Raw genomic sequence first — 22373 nt, 5'->3', positions numbered from 1 at the left:
CTCCTCTATCTGGAAAGAATAATCCTGTTTCATCAGAAGAAAACCAGGTAATTGGCATGAAGGACAATTTTATTCCTTTTAATGATGTACCCCCACCCCTCTTTTCTTCAAGATTATGACTAGACTGAATCCCAACCCCAAAAGGTGAGGTACAAAGTGGCACCCATGGGAAAGTATGTTATACTCCAAAAGAAAAGCCTGAATTTTCCAATTTATGTGGACAGCAATCAGGGGAATATGTGTGGTGATGGCTATTAAAGGTGTTGAATAATGATGGAGAGAATATAAAGATGGGTCAAGCTGAATTTATTAATATGGGCTCACTAAATAGATTTTGCATTCAATGGTGTAGCTTGAGAGGTTAGAAAGAACATTAACAGTTTATTTGGGTGGTTGGCTGAAACAGGGATCAAAAGGAAGCCAATATTTCCTGAGGTCAAAGTGCCAGAAATGCCCTGTTGTAGATTAGGAGATCTAGAGGGCACACCTTTTACCAAGACTTTGAGGAATAAATTTGTGAGACTAGCTCCATCATCCCTGAAAAGTTGTGTACTCACCCTTCTCTGTAAGCCAGGCTTTCCTGTGAGAACTGCTATCAATGAACTGAAATCCTTGAACAAAATAGAGATATTTAGATCCCAAGTTTGCAGAAGCCAAGTCACAGTGCTTAATCAACAAAGACAAGGTAGATGTGGTTTCCACAATCGACAACAGAATCAAAGCAGCAGTCAAAATAATTTAAGTCACAGAAACTTATTATGTTGGTTTGTAGATCATGGGGTACCTAGAAGTAAAATAGACAGGCAGTATACTAAATTATAATTGGAGGTGTATAAACAGAAAAGTTCTAGGTCAAGTGAGCAAAAGTCTAATTTTAATTAAAAAACAACGGGTCATGGCCACACAATAAAATTCACAGACTCAGAGCCTTTTGAATGAGGGGAAGGGCAGGTAACCTTGTAGAAGAACCCTGTTACACTGCAAAAAGTTCATACTGTTAATCTTTCTCTCAGCCATCCCCAGGGAGACCTATGGCTTTTTACCAGAGTGAATGTGAACTGGGGAAAAGGAAATGAGAATCAGATATTTCAAGTATTAGATACTGGCTCAGAAGTGACGTTAATTCCAGGAGGACAAACAAACAAACAAAAACTCTGGTCTACCAGTCAACAGCTTATGGAATTCAAGTGTTTGATGGAATTTAGCTCAGGTCCATCTCACAATGGATCCTTTGTGGTTATTTCCCCCGTTCCAGAATGCATAATTGGAATAGACATACTCAGAAACTGGCAGAATCAACACATTGGTTCCCTGATCCACAGAGTGAAGGCCATTATGGTAGGAAAGGCCAAGTGAAAGCCACTAGAATAGCCCTTACCTAAAAAAATAGTAAATTAGAAGTAGTGCTGGATTCTTGGAAGGATTACAGAGATTAATGCCACTCTTAAGGACTTCACAGAAGCAGGGGTGGTGATTCCCGGCACATCCCCATTCATTTCTCCTATTTGGCTTATGCAGAAAAGAGATAGGTTTTAGAGGATGATAGTGGTTTATCATAAATTTAACCATTGGCTCCAATTTCAGCTGCTGTTCTGGTTGTGGTATCTTTGCCTGAGAGAATAAATACACCTCCTGGTACCTGTAATGCAGCTATTGATCTGGTAAATGTTTTTTTTTTTCCAAATAGCTATTACTAAGGACCATGAGAAACTTTACTTTCACCTGGAAAAGCCCACAGTATACCTCTACTATCCTAGCTCAGGGATATATCAACTTTAAAGCTCTGTGTCATAATTTTGTCCACAGGGACTTTGATCATTTCTCTCTCCAACAAGACATCACACAGTTCCATTATATTGATGATATCACATTTATTGAATGTAGTGAGCAATAACTAGCAACTGCTCTTGACTTATTGGTAAGGCATTTGTGTGTCAGAGGATGAGAGAAAAATCCAACAAAAATACACAAAAATTCAGGGGCCTTATATCTCAGTAAAATTTCTAGGTGTCCACGCCTGTGGGGGTATTTCAAGATAAACTCTATAAAGTGAAGGATAAGCTGCTGTCTCTGGTCCCTCCTATGCCTCCCAAAAAGAGGCACAATACTTAGTTAACCTCTTTAGATTTTGGAGACAACATATTGCTTATTTGAGTTTGCTACTGTGACCCATATACTGTGTGACAAGAAAAACTGCTAGTTTTGAGTGGGGACCAGAAAAAGAGACCCTGTGACAGGGTCAGTTTGCTGTGCAAGCTATTCTACCACTTGGACCATAAGATCCAGCAGGTTTAATGGTGCTAGGAGTGTCAATGCCAAATATAGATGCTTTCTGAAGACTTGGCATAACCCTAGAGAAGAATCACAACACAGGCCATTAGGAATTAGGAGAAAAACCTTGCCATCTTATGAAGAAAATTAATCTCTTTTTGAGTAACAGTTTTTGGTCTAGTACTGGGTGTTAGTAGAGACTTAACATTTAACCATGGGTCACCAACTTACCATGAGACATGAGTTACTTATCATGAGCTGGATGTTTTCTGACCTGCCAAGCCATAAAGTTGGGCATGTACAGCATCACTCCATCATAAAATTGAAATGGAATATATGAGATAGGGCTTAAGCATGTCCTGAAGGTACAAGTAAATTACATGAGGAAGTGACCCAAATGTTCATAGGCCCAACTCCTACCACATTACTTTCTCTTTCTAAGCCCAAAGCTATGGTCTCTTGGAGAGTTCCTTACAATCAGTTGACTGAAAAAGAGAAAACACAAGCCTAGTTTACAGATTGTTCTGGATGATGTGATGGTACCACCTGAAAGTGGGTATCTGCAGCAGTGTAGCTTCTTTTTGGGATGTCCCTGAAGAACAGTAGTGAAGGAAAATCCTCCCATTAAGCAGAATTTCAAGGAGTTCATTTTTTTGGAAGGAGAGCTGGCTACAGGTGCATTATATACTAACCCATGGGCTATTGTTAATGGTTTGGCTAGATAGTCAGTGACTTGGAATAACATGATTGGAAAATTGGCAACAAAGAGGTCTGGGGAACAGATATGTGTCTCATCCATTCTGTGTGTGACAGAATCATGAAAGTATTTATATTCCATGTGAATGTTCAACAAAAGTTGACTTTGGCAGAGGAATGTTTTAATAAGGTGATTAAGATGACACATTCTGTGGACACCAGTCATTCTCTTTCCCAAACCACTCCTGTCATTGACCAGTGGGCTCATGAACAAGGTGGATTGAAGATATACGTTGACTCAGTAACATTTACTTCCACTCACCAAAGCCAACCTGGCGACAGCCACTGCTGAATATCCAATGTGCCAAAAACAGAGACCCACACTCAGTCCCTGATATGGCACTATTACTCAAGGTGATCAGGTTGAAGCCTGGTCAAATGTTGATTACTTTGGACTACTTTAGTGATGGAATAGGTGGTGCTTTCTTCTAACTAAATTAGGCATATACTCCAGCTAGGGGTTGCCTTCTCTGAACTGAATGCTTCTGCCAAAACCATCATCTGTGGATTTACAGAATGCCTTTTCCACTGTCATGGCATTCCACAGAGCATTTTTTCTGATCTTGGAACCCACTTCACAGCAAATGAAATGCAGTAATGGGTACGTATTCATGGAATTCTCTGGTCTTACCATGTTCTCCATAATCCAGATATACCTGGGTTGATAGAATGGTGGAATTACCTTTTAAAGACCCAATTATGGTGTCAACTAGATAGGAATATCTTGCAGGGCAGGGGCTATGTTTTCCAGGAGGATGTGTATGCTCTGAATCAGCATCCACTCTATGGTGCTGTTTCTCCCATAGTCAGGATTCAAGGATCCAGAGTCAAGTGGTAGAGATGGGAGTGGCACCATTCACTGTCACCCCTTAGTGATACACTAGAAGACATTTGTTTCTTGTCCCTGAAAATTTCAGCTCTGCTGATCTACAGGTCTGAGCTCCAAAGGAGGAGTGCTCCTACCAGAAGACACAACAATGATTCCATTGAACTGAAAGGTAAGACTGTTACCTGGCCACTTTGAATTTCTCATTCCTCTGAATCAACTACCAAGGAAAGGAAATACTGTGCTGGCTGGATTGATACTGACTATCAGAGAAGAGGAAACAGGACTGAAACTATGCAATGGATATAAAAAAGGGTTTTCCTGTAATATAGGAGATCCCCAAAGGTGTGTCTCAGTATTACAATGCCCTGGGAATAAGGGCAATGGAAAAGTGCAATAATCTAAACCAGACAGGACTATCAATGGTCCAGAAACTCTGGGGAATGACAGTTTGAATCACTCCACCAGGCAAAGGACCATATCCAATTGAAGTACTTGTTGATGGTAAAGGAAACATGGAATGGATAATGGAAATAGTGTTAAATATGAACTACGATATTGTGAGCAGTTACAGAAATGATCATTATGATGGTACAGATCTTTCCTCATTGTTTTGTTATGAATATATACATTTGTATATATTTGTACATAAAGCAAATATCTTTGGTTTCTTCCCTATTTTATCCCTTATCATATGACATAATTTTCAGTGTTCATATCATAGTATTTAAGCCATAGAATGGCAAATTTAAGAGTAAATACTAACCAAGGTCTTACTCCCTATTCTGGAGAGATTTAGTGCATTTCTGGTTGTAAACAGGACAGTTAACTATGATTAGGTGAGAAATTTGTCTGTTATTGTGTTCTATTTAGAGGTTAAATATGGTTTAAAGTGATGAGTATAGCTGCTGTGTTGGCAAGAGGTAAACTGTTATGGTTGGGTTCATGTGTCTACTTGGCCAGGTGATGGTGTCGAGTTTTCTGGTCAAGCAAACACTGGCCTAAGCATTACTGCAAGGGCATTTTGTGGCTGTTTAATAAACCAGAAGGCTGGTTCATTAAACCATCAACACATTGATCACATTCATGGCTGACTACATCTGCAGTTAGCCAAGGGAACTATCTCCCACAATCACTGACATTTAATCTAATCAGATGCAGGCTTTAAAGGAGAAGTCAGAAGAGAGAATTTATCTGCTTTAGCCAGCCAGCTTCTCCTGTGAGGATTACTGAAGACTTTCATAGGAGCTGTCACCTTGTGGCCTGCCTTATGGAATTTGGACTTGTGCATCCGCACAGTCACATGAGACACTTTTATAAATTATATATTTACAGTTATCTCCTCATGGGTCTATTTCCCTAGAGAAGCCTGTCTGATTCATGTATATACCAGAAATGCATTAACTTTTACAATGGGGATTTATTAGAGAACAAATTTACAGTTCTAAGGCCATGAAGATATACAAATTAAGGTATCTATAGGACAATACCTTCTATGAAGTAAGATCACTTTTATCTGAGAAATCTCTGTCACGTGGGAAATGCACATGGCTGGCATATACTGGTTCTTCCCTTCAAGTGCTGTTGCTTTCAGCTTCTGACTTAAGTAACCTCCTCTGTGGGTAATCTTATAGCTTCTCCATGGGTTTCATCTTCCTAAAGTCTTTTGGCTTTTTCTTTCCTTCATCCTATCATAAAGGACTGTAGTAAAAGAATTAAGACCCATCTTGAATGGGGTGGGTCACATCTTAGTTGAAATCAGGTAACCTAAAGATCCTACCTACAATAGGTCTGCACTCATAGATTAAATGGATTAAAGAATGTAACATTTTCTGGGGTACATAGTTTCAAACCAGCACACTTCACCCTCTGGACCCAAAAAGATATGTTCATGCCATATATAAACTATATGCATTCCATCTCAATATCACAAAAGCCTTAATCATTTCAGGAATAAGACTAATTGTAAAGTCTCATCAAAATTAGTTATGGTATAGTCTGCCCTAAGGTAAAATTCTCCCAGACTATGAATCTGTGAAATTTACAAGTTATCTGCTTCCAATATACAAAGTTGTCATAGCATAAATGTTCCTATTTGCATAAGGAGAAATCGGAAGGAAAACAGGGGTCATGAAATTTAAACAGTTCCAAAACTCTGCAGGGCAATACTTCAGTAGATTTCCAGGGCTTAAAGTCATCCATAGAATAGCGTTTTATTCTCTGTATGTAGGAGTGGGATAGTCCTACTCTTTCCATGTGCTGGCACAGAAGTCTTGCTCTGTCCAAGCACTGAGGTGAGGGCTCCTAAATCTCTAAATATAGGGGAAGGCCATGCTCTTGACCCTACCCTCCAAAAGCATCTGGGTGGCAGCCAGATTTTTTGCCATCTCTGGGCTAAGGTTCCATCCTCTTAGAACAGTGGTATGGCAACAAGACTCTCTTCAATACCCAGAGAATGTAATCCACCCTCTCTGAAGCCTGGGGTGGTAGCACTTTTCCTGAACAATGGTGTGGAAAGCTCACACTCTGCAAATGCCAGGGCAAACTCATTCTTTCCACCTGAATTTTCAATCTTTCCCTTTTCTGTGTCTTTTAGCCCAGGCTGGCAGTAGTTCCATTCATACATATCTCACAACAAACTTGCCAGTATCACATGCAGCACACAGGAGTTCCAACCATCAGACAATAGGACTGTCCACAGTTTTTTTCTGGATGGTTGCATTTCCAATTCTGATGTACTGAAATGGTTGGCTAGTTCTATGTTAGGTTAAATTGTGACAAGGGGCACTATTCTATGGGACCTCATTTTCCAAATGCTGAAAATATTTCAAACTTTCAGATCTCAACTTATCCCTTTCCTCTCACATTTTGGTATAAGTTTGCAGGAGAAAGTGGTCTACACTTTCCGCATTTCATGCTGAAATCTCTTCAGTTAAGCATCCAAGCCTATCTTTTTTCAAATTCTGCCTTCCAACTTCCATGAGGATTCAATTTTGCCAAATTCTTGCCACTTTAAAGAAAGGATTTCCTTTCTTGCAGTTGGTAATGAAACTTTCATTATTTCTCTCTAAGGCCTCATTGGAAGCACCTTTATCATCCACATTTCAACCATTAATCTCTTCAAAGAAATCAAGGCCTTTTTTATTAAGCACCTCACGTTTCTTCCAGAGTCTTCCTCTTATCAATCTGTAAAACCTTTCAGCATCTTTGGTATTGACAAATGGCATCCCTCTCTCATGGTACCCAAACCTATTTCAGTTACTAAAACTGCCAGAGTGCAGTATACTAGAAATAGGTAGTTTTTTACAATGGGGTTTACATTTCTAAGGTCATGAATAGGTTCAAATTAAAGCATCAACAAGAGGATACCTTCTCTGAAGAAAGGTTACCTTCATCTGGGAAATCTCTGTCACATGGGAACACACATGATCTGCATCTGCTTGATCTTCTCTCTAGATTATGTCACTTTCAGCTTCTGGTTTCTTTGTCTTCCTCTGTGGGTCCTCTCTTAGCTTCTCTGGTGCTGCTTTCTCTATAAGCTCTCTTGAGTTTTTCCATTCTTCATCATTTCACAGAGGACTCCAGTAAAAGGATTAAGTCCCACCTTGAATGGAGTGGGTCACACCTAAATTGAAATAACCTAACCAAAAGGTCCCACCCTCAATAGATCTATACACACAAGTTTGCATTAAAAGAGCATGGCCTCTTCTGGGCCTCTTCTGGGATACATAATGGCTTCAAACCAGCACAATGTTATAGTATGTATGGGGTTTCATTCATTTTTATGGCTAAATGATACTGAATTTCTTATTGTTTAATCCTATGATGGACATTTGGGTTATTTCCACGTTTTGAAAATTGTGAATACTGCTATAATTAACACTTAAGTGCATGTTGGTATGAGTAATTGTTTTCAAAATTTGAGACACATCCCTAGGAGCAAAATTCCTGGATCATATGGTAATTCAATGTTTAACTCAGAGGAAATGATAACTATTTAGCACAGTAATTGTAAAAATTTAGAGTCCCAGATACACAAATCTTATTACTCCATATTGGTCCCAACACTTGAATTATACTGTTACTTTTCTATTACAGCCATACTAGTGAGTCTGAAATGGTATTTCATCGTGGTTTGGATTTTCATTTCCCTAATGACAAATGATGTTGAGAGTCTTTTTAATGTACTTGTTGGCTGTTTGCATATCTTCTTTATAGAAATGTCTTTTCAAATCCTTTGTCTACTTTTTAATAGAATTGCTTATCTTTTTATTGTTTTGTTATAAGAATCTTTTATATATTCTTGATACTAGACCCTTTCCAGATGTGTGACTTACAAATATTTTCCCTCATTATTTGTGTTTTCTTTCCACTTTCTTGATAAGTTCCTTTGAGGCACAATAGTTTTAATCCTGATAATGTCTAATTTACCTGTTTTTTTTCATTTATTTTTTGTACTTTTGGTGTCATATCTAGAAATTTATTTCCAAATTCAAGGTCATGAAGATTTATCCTTCTAAAAGTTTTATAATTTTAGCTTATCTTTAGGCATTGATCCATGTTGAACTACTTCTTCTATTATGTGAAGTAGGAGTCCACCTTCATTTTTCTGCAGGTATATATCTAGTTGCTCTAAAATCTTTTCTTTAGGAGATTATTCTTTCCCCAATTCAATGGTCTTGGCACTCTTGTTGAAAATTAATTGGCCATAGGTGTATGGATTTATTTCTGGATTCTGAATTCTGTTTCATTTATCTCTTTGTATATGCTTATGAAGCATATACAGTCACTGTTTTAGTGACTGTAGCGGTGTAGGAAATTTTGAAATCAGGAAGTGTGAGTTCTCTAACTTTTCTCTTGCCAGGATTGTTTTGGCTGTTTAAGAGTCCCTTGTAATTTCATATGAATGTAAAGTTTAGCTTTTCCAATTCTTCAAGTAAAGCTCTTGGAATTTATATAGGGATTGCATTGAACCTGTAAGTCATTTGAGGTAATATGCCACCTTAACAATATTATGTCTTCCAATCTATGAACCCAGATTGCCTTTCCGTTTATTTAGGCCACTTTTAAGCTCTTTCAGCAATGTTATGTAGAGGTCAATGTACATGTCTTCTGCTCATTGGTTAAATTTATTCCAGGAATTTCATTCACTTGGGCATGGTTGTTCTTTGAGGTTTTTTTTTTTCTTGATTTAGTTTTTGTAAGACATACCTTTTAGGATCTATCAATTATTCAATTATTGCCTACTTTAATATTACTCTTTTTTTTTTTTTTTTTTTTGTATGGATAGGCTCCTGGTATTAAACCTGGGCCTCCGGCATGGTAGGTGAGAATTCTGCCACAGAACCACCAACGCACTGCCCTATATTACTTCTTTTATGTTGCGAACTGTTTTGAGTACCTTCTCATTTCTTTCTTTGTACATTTTGGACCATCTTTGTTATTAGCATGGGGTTTGCATTTTACATCCTAAACCTAAAGCATTCATACTTGATTTGATACTAATAACACACAAACTGTTCCTATACTTACCACTCCAACCCAACCTTTTAGCTTTACTTGTTAGAAAGTATATATTTACACATTTGAGCCCCAAACCATAGACTATGAATTCCTTTTTAGGCATTTTTATAGTTAGAATCTTTAAGAAGCAAAACATGGAGTCATAAACAAACAAAAAAAGATACAACAAAATAGGAATGACAACGATAATTACTTATATAGTTTCCTTTGGTGGAAATCTTTATTTCTATATGCCACTTTGATCTACAGTTTAGTGTTCCTTCCTTTCTCTTATTAATTCTCTTTAGCACTAGTTATAGGACAGATCTAGTGATAATGTGTACCTTCAATTTTTGTTTATTTTGGAGTGTCTTAAAATCTCCCTCATTTTTGAAAGACAGCCTTGCCAGACATAAACTTTTTGTTTGGCAATTATATTTTCCATCATTTTACATATTTCATGCCTCAGCCTTCTTGCCTCCATGTAACTGATAAGAAATTTGCACTTAATCATTGGAGGTTTATTTGTATGGAACAACATCGCCTTTCTCTTGCAGTTTTCAGAATTTTCTTTTAATTTTGTATTTGATAGTTTGACTATAATGTATCTATTTGCATTTATCCTGTTTGGGTATGTGTGATGGTCAAGTTCACATGGCAACTTGGCCAGGGGATAGTGCCCAGTTGTCTGGTCAAGTAAGCACTGGGGTATGTGTGATGGTCAGATTCACATGTCAACTTGGCCAGGGGATTGTGCCCTTTCATCTGGTCAACCAAGCACTGGCTTATCTGTTGCTGTGAGAACAATTCATGGACATAAATCATGAGCACACTGGCTGTATCCATGATTGCTTACATCTGTAATCAGCTAAGGGGAGTGTCATTTGCAAAGAGTGGCACTTAATCTAATCACTGGAAGGCTTTTAATGAGGATTCAGAAGAGCCATTCCCTATTTCTGCTTTAGTCAGCCAGCCTCTCCTGAGAGTTCATTGAGTGACTACATTGGAGCAGCCAGCTCACGACTTGCCCTACAGACTTTGGACTCTTACATCCCCATGGTTACATGAAGCCCTTTTATGAATCTTATATTTACAGGTATCTCCTGTTGATTGTGTTTCTCTAGAGAACTTTAGCTAATAGAGTATGATTCTCTTTGCTTTTATCTTATTTTGGCTTCTTGAATGTGTATATTCAATCCTTTTGTTAAATTTGCCTAGTTTACTGCCATTGTACTTTTGATTGTTCCTTCTTCCTACTTCTCTCATTTTATTCCCCTTGGTACTCCCATAATGCATATATTGACATGCTTCATGGCCACCCACAGGTCAGTTGGACTCTGCTCAATTTTGTTCATTCTTTTTTCCTTCTTTTTCAACAGCAGAATTGCAATTTTCTTATATTTGAGTTCACCAGCTTTTTTCTTCTCTCAGCTGCAATATGCTGTTGAAATACTCTAGAGAAATTTATAATTCACTTGCTGTGATTGTTCTAGTTTGCTAACTGCAAGAATGCAATGCACCAGAGATGGATTGGCTTTTATTAAAAGGGGATTTATTTCATTAGTTCTTCAGAAGAAAGATAGCTAACTTTCAACTGGGTTCTATCTTATACGGGAAAGCACACGGTGATCTCTGCTGGCCTTCCCTCCAGGTTTCTCGGTTCCAACAACTTTCCCCGGGGTGACTTCTTTCTGCATCTCCAAAGGCCTGGGCTGAACTGTGAGTGCTGAGATGAGGTATGCTGAACTGCTTGGGCTGTGCTATGATGAGCTCTCTCATTTAAGCACTAGCCAATTAAATCAAACATCATTCATTGCAGCAGGCAAGCCTCCTAGCCGACTGCAGATGTAATGAGCAACAGATAAAGTTCATGTACCATTGGCTCATGTCCACAGCAACAGAACTAGATACTTTCACCTGGCCAAATTGACACCTGAACCTAACTACCACAGTGACCTTCAACTTCAATATTTGTTTTGTTCATTTACACAATTTCTCTGTCTTTATTAAGATTCTTACCCTATTCATTCATTATTTTGTTGACATCTGTTAGTTCTTTACCCCTGTTTTCTTTTAGCTCTTTGAACATATTGTAGTTTTTTTTTGTTTGTTTGTGTTTAAGTCTGTCAGGCACGTTGAAATATATTCTTCTTTGTTAGTGGATTCTGAAGTTTTGTGTTTATCCTCTTGATGGCATATAATTTTACCTTTCTTTGCCTTGAAATTTTTGTTCACACTGGATACTTTAACATATTAATGTTTCAATTCTGTAATTTAGTCCATTAGCTGTTTTTTCTTTAACTTTGCATCCAACTAGTGATACAAAGATATTTTCTGGGGAGACTGTTGCCAAATAAACAAATAAACCAATGCAAAAAATGTCTTCCACTGTCTTCGAAAATTTGCTCCATGCTGGGTGGTGTGTCCTTTACAGTTTAGCCCTCATATTTTTATTGAAAATGGGGGATTAAAATATTACATTCCCTTAAATTCTGTTAATGTTTTCTTCAGGTATTTTGGGACTCTGTGTTTTGGTGTATATATATTTGTAATTGTTAAACTTTCTTGATGGATTGACCCCTTTCTCAACATATAATGTCCTTTCTTGTCCCTTGTCACGTTTTTACTTAAAGTCTATTTTGTCTAATATTTGTATAGCATCCCCTCACTCTTTTCCTTGTATTTCTATGGAATTTTCTATCTATGCTTTCACTTTTAACCAATTTGCACTTTGGATCTTGTAGACAGCATACAATTGGCATTGTTTTCTAAAAATCTAGTTTTTTGGTATCTGTTTTAAATTATTAAGATTTAAGGAATTAATGGTTAGGAAGGACCTAACTTCTGCCTTTTTGCTATTTTTAATATTTCATATCATTCTTGTTGTTCAATTATTCTATTCTGTTTTTTGTGTTTAATTTTACAGTTTCACTTCGAGTCCTTTCTCCTTTTTTCTGTGTATTATTTTAGTTTCCGTCTTAGTGATTATATCTACATTATTTGCATTATATATTTTAATAGATTACAATATTCACACAATACAAATAACCACTTGAACTTATAACAATTTAACATATTAACCTCAAAAATATGTAAAATCTTTGCTCTTATACAGTTCTGCCCGTACCCTTTATTTTGAGATCAACAATTACATCTTTATATTTGTATGACAACTTACATAGATTTATAAGTTTTGCCTATATATCTGTAAAAATACAGTAACACTGATTGTTGTATGTATCTTTGTAGTTATCGTCACCAGTGATCTTTATTTATTCATAATGCTTTGAGTTCCTGTCTTCACTTCTTTTGTGTCTGCCTGAAGTACTCCCATTCGCATTTCTTGTAGGAAAATTATCTTAATGTCAATACACTCAGCTTTTCTTCTTCTTGGAACGCCATAATTTTTCCTTCATCTTTGTGGTGGCTCAACACATCCCCAAAAATCATGTCCTTAAAGTTAATCAATTCCTGTGGGTATAAACCTATTTCAAGTAGGATATTTTGATTAGATTATTCCCATTGTCATGAATCAGGATGGGTTGGTTTTAATTGTCTTACTGAAAACCTTAATAAATGGGATAAATACAGAAAAAAAAAGAGAGAAATCCATGGAAGCAAGAAGCTATAAGTAATGAAACCTGAAAAAAAAGTCCAGCAGACACCATTATGTGCCTTGCCATGTGCCACAGGAGTCCAGAAAGACTGACAGCCAGTATTCAGGATAAAAGCATCATCATGATGATGCCTTGGACTGGATATTTTCATGGCCTTAAAATTGGTAAACCAATAAATTCCCTTAAAAGTATGGTATCTTCTTTGAGCAGTTTAGCAAACTAAAACAATTTTACAATAACGGTTAGTAAACAGTTACTTTTGCTTTTGTCATTTTTAATTAGTCATCTCATTGGTTTCAGACCCTCAGGGTTTCTGCTAGGAATTCGACTTTTAATCTTATTGAGGACCCCTTATCTGTGATGAATCAATTCAATTTTGCTTCTTTAAAGACACTCTTTTATTTTTGATCCAGTATAATGTGTTTTATTGTGGATCTCTTTATAAGTATCTGTCTGAGAGTTCATTGAGTTCTTTAGTTGTGTACATTTATGCACTTTATCAAATTTGGGACATTTCAGTCATATTTCTTTAAATAATTGTTTAGACAGAATTAAATAGACAGAATGATTTGCCACTTGATATCAACCAGCTCTATCATTGACATCTCCTTTGGCACAATAGGCACATGAATAGAGTAGCCATGGTGACAGATCTGAAATCTGTAACTGGGTTCAACAGCACTCACCAAGGCTCACCAAGCTACCTCTACTCCAGAATGTACAAAAACTCCAAAGCTGAACCCCTGTAATGACATTATACCATGAAGAGGCCATCTTGGCCCCTTGGTAGCAAGCAAATTACATTGGTGTCATTTTGCACTTGAAGAGGAGACGGTTATTTTTTAGTAGAATTGGAGTCTGTCCTGGTACAGCTCCTATCAGTAGGGCCTCAGCCAATACCATTATTCAAGGTTTTAAATACGACATTGAAATAACATTACCTCAGAGCCAACTTTACAGAAAAGCATTGAATTAGTGGGCAGGTTATCATGGAATCAATTGGTCCTATCAGGCACAAACCAAGCCCTCTTTTTGAAACTTTTTGCTAAAGACAGCTGTATTGTGCAAGGTCACACTCCCTCCTGGAGACATTCAGCATTCAACGGCAGGTTGGTGTGGAGGTATGAACACTTATATTCCTATGTAGAGACAGGAGAGTTCTGAAGGCCCCCTCCCAGTGGAGCTGTCAGTGGGGTGGGTCAAGGCCTCCATTCAAACTGCATCACAGTTCAAACCCTACCTTTGCCCAATTCTAATTCCTTTATGCCTCTGTAGCTGTTAATCCTTAGGACACTCTTCAGTTACATTTTTGCATGCAAATTTTCATCTCTGGTTCTAGTTCCTAGGATACCTGACCTAATACATAGTCAGCAACTGGTTTGAGAATAATGAAAACCACAATTGTCACCAAGAAAGCACAACTTGATTAAAACATCACCCTGTTCTAACCAACTTGAACAGCCAATTAAATTTCACTAGTTTCTCTTCTGGTGCAGCCGATACAACATGGGTACAATTTTTGAGATGAGAATATGTTATACTCTAGGGTTAATTACCAAAGGAAAAGATTTAATACATATGTGATCTTCTTACCACTATTCTATTTCATGTAACAATTGAAAGACGTTTATCACATGGGGACAGTAAGAGAGACTGAGAAGAATGCTCTCATTTTCATTGTCACTACTGAGAAAAAATGGGAGATGAAAAAGTAGGCCACACATTTTTTGGGAGAATTTAAAGGTGCAAAAATTTTGAAAATTCTTTAAGAAACATACATTCCTGAAAATATGAAGTATCAACTTTAGTTAAAATGTGACAACACAAAAAAATACATTTTTATTTCTTCAAATTATTAAATGATAATCTGATACCTGAGTAAGTGCTCTAGTCTTCTCTACTTACTTAATCATTATATAGCATTCTATTCCCTACAAAAATTAAGTGCATTCAGTTTACATTTCCATATTTAAAATAATTTTCCTAGTCAATTCTTGAGGGGATTGCTGGAGTTAACATTATTAGGAAAAAATTATTATAAACTTGTAAAAAATGGAGATAATGATGTCTCCCTTTTATTCTCACTCACTTAGTACAAACATTGCAGAATATCATTTGCTAAATATGGCCTTACTATATTTCTCTCAACTGGAAAGTTGCCAGATTACTCTTTATTTTTTAATATTAAATACAATACCGACAGCATACTTATTGAGCAATTTATGAATATTGTAACCCAAAGCATTCAGTTAGCTATTTAGTAACTAATCATTTTTACATATTTGATAGAGGTAATGCAGGCCAAGTTATCCTGGTTAGAAAATCTTGGATTATGGAAGGTTGAGATAACAGGGAAGAACTGGCAATAAAGGGGGAGATGCCTAAACTCTGAGTGCCTTGACTGGAGAGCACTGATTGGACAGCTGCTGGACAGGATCCAGGAGGTCAGAATTGGCCAGCTGTGTCTTTAGCTAGCAGTGTTCAGCGGAACTTCATTTCTCCAAGCACAAACGACAGACATGAAGTTGTGAAGCATTATCTTTTCAACTGTAATACATGTGGAAATTTTCCCAGTGGACCCTGCCTTCCTCTAGTTGTTAAACATTTGGGCAGATATTTGGTGATTTTGTTCAATAGCTTACATTGGAATCCATTCTTTGGGAAAAATTATAAGCAAATCTTAGGCATAGTGAGTGTTTTAGGTTGCCATTAGCTTAAATGATCATATAGCTTAAAGATGTTTTGCATCAAAACGTGTGTTTACATAAAGCACAAATTATGCAGTTTTGAGGAAATCTTTTATAAGCACTGTTTCTCAGGATTATGGTAATTTAAGAGAAACAACTGAATTATCAGGTTGAATTGAAATAGATTTTCTCTCACGCAGGTATCCTTAGCTGGTTAGAGAAAAGCACTAACATAGTATTTAATAATTCTTAAACTATTTAGGGCACTACTCAAATAGTAGCAACAGGTTCTGGACACCTATGGGATGTAGAGACAGATGGGGCCAGATGGAGCTGTTGGATTGCCTAGAGGTGATGCATTTGCAGTCAAAAGCCATAACTGTAGTTCATAAAGAGCCCTGGTGTATGGGTGGTCCTTCAGAATTGGCCTGTTTTGACACAAATGTGCTAGGTCACTATGCCTTTGCAATATCCTGTCATTGAATATGGGTAGTTTTCTAGAAATAGTGTGAGAAATATAAAATGTGTCTCTATTTTGCTAGGGGAAGTCCCAGAAAGGGTTTCATCTGAGACCTGTCAGTTACATTCTTCATATGCTGTTCTAGGAATTTATCTTTATCCACACCCAGAATCTATGCTGTGAGCTTAGTACAATTTAAAATACAAAATAAAATAAATTTACTATTTACTTTTCCATATATGCATTGCTAAAGAATGGAGGTATCCATCAGACAGATAGTAAGTTATTACATTATTTATTCAATTTTTTTTAGTTTGTTAAAACTGCTTGTACAATGTAATAGGTAAGAAATAAGTGGGGTTGTCCATGTTTTTTTCCATTTCCTTCAATATTGATAATATATTTTCTGTTATATTAGAAGAGGATAATACTTTGGATGACATTTGTTTGCAATCCACAGAAATATTGACATTCTGACAATACTAAGATCTCTAGTTTCAACAAACAGAATGTAATCTAAGAAGTTAGATAAGAGTGTTTTTCAACAATATAAGTTTAGAGATAATTTCATGATTTGGTTATCTATTATTAGCATTAAAAAGATACATATTCAGGATATGAGGCATTTGTGGTTAGATATGACAGGAAGGTGTGAGAAAAGAAAAGAAAATATGAGTTTGAAATTTCTGGTTTGGGTGCCTAAGTATATTGTGATTTTTATAACTGAAGTGCATGAGAAATAAAGAAAAGGGATTGGGCAATCGATGGGGAGTCCTGTAACTGCCTCTTTCAAATACAAGCAGAGGGTTACATATCAAAATGGAAATCAGTATTAGAAATATGTTTTGAAGGGTTCAATTCATATGTAGTAATGGAATCCATAAGAGAAAATACTCAGCAGGAAGAAAACGCATTAGAAGAAGAGAATGCATTGCAGAAATCTGATAGATATTTTGTAACTGGTGAAGGAAAACCAAAACAAACAAAATAAAAATTGCAAATGAAAAGCAATAAAAATGAAAATCACACTATGTGGACAAAGATGTAAAATTAAATCATAATAAAATTGTTTTATGAAAATGAAGAGAGGAGGGAATTTAAGGTTGAGTTTATCAATCATATCAAATAACTCAGTGAAATTGATGGAATCCTCACTGGAAAAATGTGTAGATTGCAAACACTTTCTGCCAAGTGTGCTGATTCATAGTGAAATAGTCGGTGTTGATCTGATGAGATAAGGCTACAATGAAATATGTAAGGGCATATTTTAATGTCTCCTATGAGGTAGGCATACTTCAGAAAATGCCTGCTGGTGGTATTAAGCTATATGTACCCCAGAGAAGCATGTTATTAAATCTAATCCATTCTTGTGGATATAAAACTGTTGTAAGTAGGATATTTTGATGAGGTTAATTCTCAAAAGTGTGCCCCATCTCAGCAAGGATGGGTCTTAATCATTTCACTGGAATGCTTATAAAAGAATGAAATTCATACACAGAGAAAGCCAAGGAAGGAAAAAGCTGAAATCAATGAATCCCATAAGAGAAGGGAAAAACCAGCAGATGCTGCTATGTGCTTTGCCATGTGGCACAGGAGCCAATGATTACTTGCAGCCAGTATTCAGGAAAAAAAAAAAAAACATCACTTGATGATGCTTTAAAATGGACATTTTCCTGACCTCTAAGCCATGGATGAATAAATTCCCATTATTTAAGCCAAACCATTTCAAGGTATTTGCTTTGAAAAGTCTAGGAAATGAAACACCCCCCCATCCCAAGTGTCCCACCATAATTTCTGAGACTATGAATGTAATTAGCATCATGTGCATCATGTTAATTTCCATGTCCACAGGTATTCCACAGGCAGATGTAAAATAATCAGTTGAATTTAAGGTAGGGAAATTATCCTGGACTATCTGGGTGGATCCAATGTAATTACATGAGCTTTTTAAAAGTAGAGTGCTTTCTTTTTTTTTTTTTTTTTTTAGATGGTGCAGATGGAAAATTCTGAGAGATCTGAAATGTGAAAGGGACTAAAAACACCATTGCTGACTTTGAAGAGAGAAGGGATGTGTGAGAAAGAATAAAGGTGATCTCTAGAAGCAGAGAACAACCTCTGGTGACGGCCAACAAAGAAAGGGAAACATCATATTCATAATTACATGAAACTGGATTTTCCCACCAACTTGAATGAGCCTGGAAGCAGATTCTCTCCCAGAACCTCCACGTGAGAGTTTAACCTGACCAACTTCTTGACATCAGCTTTGTAATACCCTGTACATAGAACCCAGATAAGACTACCCAAATTTCTGACCTACAGAACTGGGATTTATAATTAGGCATTTTAAGCCACTAAGTTTTAGTAATTTGTTTTGTAGCAAGAGAAAGCGAATATGCCTGCATAGTTAAGGAAAAATATGCCAAATTTCTGGAGTAGCATCTCCTCCAACATAAACATGGCTTTTTTAAGAGTAGACATTATAGAAGATTGTCAACCAACAATGATGAACCTACTTTAATAAGACCCAGATATATAATCTTTAAAGGCAACACAGATATAAATTCGGAGTGTGATGTATCACATTCTGAACTATTGTGTCTGATAAGCACTTGTGTTTAGATATGTTTTTTGCATAACTATGCTCAAAGCTTAAATGTTTATTCATTCTGCATATTCAAGATGAATGTTATTCCTGTCTCTTGGAATTTAATCTTACTTATTTCTGACACTTGTTACTTCCAATTTTCTAATTAACCAATTTGTTTAAATAGGAATCTGAAGACCTAGATTCAAATTCTATATTCAACTGTTATTAATTATATGCAGTTGAAGTCATTAATTGGTTATCCAATTTTATCAGTTTACTTATATTAAATGAAGACAATATTAGGTAATTTAGAGGATTGTTGATAAAAATAAATGAAGAGTTGTATCTGAGATCACTTAGCCTAATATCTAACACATTAGAGTATGAAGTAACTCTTAGGGAAATTTGAATCTTGCTAAAGAAAAGGGGTACTGTTAACCACTACAGAATTCTCTACAACATTATTCACATGTAAATTCAAATATTTACTGAAAGTTTCTTTTTCTAACATGTTTGGCAATAATAATGTTCTAAAAAATGTTTGTATAACAGAAAATATTCTAATATAAGTGGAAATGCACAAATCCTTAATGCTACTCACTTGACAACCTTATCTTATATATTTAAATTATGTCATTCAAGATGGGAGGAAATTAAAAGACTTGATTAAAAATGTTTGGATCCTGGCTGATACAAAACTAGCAATAAGAGACATCTTAGGACAAATTTTTTTAATTATTCTTCAATACATCATGTTCATGTTAGAGAACGACTTTAATTTAGACAGAGCACACTGGAGTACTTAGAAGCAAAAGGCCATGATATCTTCAATCTACTCTCAAATGGTTAAAAAGTGGTACCAACACAAACACACATGTACACTCCTAGATGCACATACATATAGATGCACACACTTTTGGTGAGAGATGGGGAGAAATGATGATATAGAAATTGGAACAAAACATGAGCAATTGGCAGTTGTGTAAAGGGTATGTAAAAGCTTCTTGTACTAATCTTGCACACTTTCTGTGAAGTTGGAATCAAACTTTAAAAATATTATAAGAGATATTACAGGAAAAATATACAGCAGCATGAAATAGACATACAATTTATTAATATATACTGGTGACATGATATTCTAAATATATTCATTATTCTGGCCATTTAAATTAACTTTTAAAATGTTATAAATATAATGATTAATATAAGAATTCAGAGTTAATATAGAGAAAACCACTGTTATGAAATACAGTTTGTAAACTTGCAAAACTCAGAAAAGTGAATTTAAACTTTTTCACCATTTGGGATACAAAATTACTTGATGGAATCACTAATTCTCTAAAATTGAACAGGAAATCCTCTCTGTATTAAGTGTCCTTTTGGAGCAACGATATTAGTAGTACTGGCTTCTAGTCAACTAGTCGTGAGAGTCTGAGTCACTAAAGTAACTAAGAAAACTAGTCATTTAAGTTGCATTAAATCAGCTGTATCTGCTCCCCATCAATGTTTTCCCTCTTGGGTTAGTATAATGATACGTACTCAGTTCTCAGCACAGATTTTTCTGTAGATAATCTAAGATTATTTTCTGGCAATTTTTATAAAAAGAGAGAGAGATAAGAATAATTTGTAAAACATGAATCATATTCCTATTGTATATATTTTATCTTATAATTTGATTATTCCAGCCATCAGAAATTAGAGTATGGTTTTAAACATCTCTTTGGCCACTGGCTCTTCACTAGTGTGCCATTTGAAACTGGTCCTGCTTATGTACGAGGTGTAATTTAGTGTTTGAATTCAACACTTCATATGAAAAAATTAATATGCTTGTTTATTTTGTATTGTTTCTTTGATTACTCATGAGAATGGTCATCTCTGATTCTCCCACCAGCTTTCACAAAGAAGACAGAAATTTACAATGTGCATTGCTGTATGCAGATAAGCCTCTGTTTTTACTTTTCTGATTTCTATTTCTTCTTTACTGATTTTCTGTATCTATTTTATACTACGTTGACTGCATGTATTTTTGTAAGTTCTTTCAAATCCAATTTATAAACATATGGGAGGCAACAAAAATAAAACCTTCTGCTACTTGTCTCAGTCCGTACCAAGATATGGTTTGCCATTTTTCATCAGAAATGCAACTATTCAGACCGAATGAGTCCTTATAAAACCACAAAGCCACCTACCTTATTGAAACCATGTTTCCATCATTGCACCCTGTTCCTGTATCTATACTACTTATATCATTTAGTAAACATTCATAAAATAATATACACCAAGTGCAGGCATTGATTCCTCATTGTGGTCATGGTAGAATGAATTCATCCTGGATAGCAGTAGTTAGGTTGTGAATATTGAGCATAACTTGACCATTTATGGACAAACAGCGCATCAAAGCATATCATTTTTTTTATGTGTAATCTTTGAATTTTTTATTCATCTTTAATCAAATAGGTTTCCACATTATTCATCTACTGACAGTTTGGCAGTGCATTCTTTTTGCAAGAATCAAAATGCATGATAAATTTTAATCTACCGTCCTACACAAAACAAAGGCAAATAAAAGGATGAGAAAGCACAATTTCATGCTTCTTGTATGTAACTAGTGAACTGGTAAAAGGACACATGAGAGTGGGTTCTAGCTCTGTGAAATTAATGGAAGAATCACTTGCAGGGGTTTGTTATCATCTTAATTAGGTATGTGTCTCAAGTACTCTTGGTAGCTAGAGAATTCAAATGCAGCAACATTTATCCACATTTTTTTCCATTCCAAACTACATGATAAACTAGCTATAAAGCTCCACTTCACAATAGATTTGAGTTCTATCATGAAAGCCTTGACTTGGAGATAGTTCACTTGAGATAATTCAATTAATTGTGAAATAGGATAGTTAAGTTCAAGTGCACTGAATTCAGTGAGAGTTCAGAAGTTTGCAAAAGTAAGGAAGTACTTTCTTACCTCATAAATTAGATTCTCAGTATGTAATTATATCAATTTGCATCAAAATTTAAAATTTTGGTATACCATCATGCCATTAGTACCCTTTAATACACAATTTTGATTTCATATATCACAGCAAGAAAACAAAATGCATCCTGTTTTAATATTTTAAAGACAATTAAAATCCTTGTTCTTTAGAATAAGATGGGAGAATATGGCAGAATCATGTGTCCTCTTTAAAAGAGGAAATTCACATTACTGCTCTTCCTTTTAAAGACAGGGAGTTTTGCAGGATGTAAGACTATTTTGAGAAAGCTGCTGTCATTTTATTCTGCACACTTGAGTTGCATAACTGTAGTATGTCCTTTGTAAAATGATCTCTTATGGTCATTAATTTCACTGTAAAGACATAATTTGTACATTTTAATGTATTTTTTCCAGCTAGTCTATTTGTGTGAGCCTAACAGCTGGGCGCTACTGAAAGAAGAATAGTAAAAACTCTACCTGAATTCCATTATTTCTTTGCATTCTTTTCCTTACCACATAAAATCCAGCTTTAAAGTTTTATATCTCTGTTATGCCAGTATCATAGCTATTTTGCATACAAGTATATCCAGGGCGTAGGAGGGTTACATTGGTGCAGCAATTACACCAGATTGCAGAAATGTTTGTTAATGCTCTATTACTTTCACATGCAAATAGCGAAAATGAAGAGCCCGAAAC

At 35.8% G+C, this 22373-nt stretch overlaps 1 long non-coding RNA gene across 3 annotated transcripts; it reads left to right on the top strand.

Annotated features, from left to right (window-relative positions):
* The first annotated feature begins 1279 nt into the window (after nt 1-1279).
* LOC143646152 (uncharacterized) lies at nt 1280-20706 on the top strand. Of its 3 annotated transcripts, XR_013157345.1 has the most exons (6): nt 1281-1338; nt 1585-1661; nt 3482-3628; nt 3945-4025; nt 18107-18345; nt 20598-20706. It is a non-coding gene; the product is annotated as an uncharacterized LOC143646152 (long non-coding RNA). The 3 variants fall into 3 exon arrangements; XR_013157343.1 differs by lacking the exons at nt 3482-3628; nt 20598-20706 and having other exon boundaries at nt 18107-19347; XR_013157344.1 differs by lacking the exons at nt 1585-1661; nt 3482-3628; nt 20598-20706 and having other exon boundaries at nt 1280-1338; nt 18107-19347.
* Nucleotides 20707-22373: the final 1667 nt, after the last annotated feature.

Source organism: Tamandua tetradactyla, chromosome 9 (genome assembly GCF_023851605.1).
Source record: "Tamandua tetradactyla isolate mTamTet1 chromosome 9, mTamTet1.pri, whole genome shotgun sequence".
In the NCBI taxonomy this organism is placed as follows: Eukaryota; Metazoa; Chordata; class Mammalia; order Pilosa; family Myrmecophagidae; genus Tamandua; species Tamandua tetradactyla.
The sequence above is the reverse complement of the archived record's forward strand: the minus strand, read 5'-3'. Positions and strand labels throughout refer to the sequence as shown.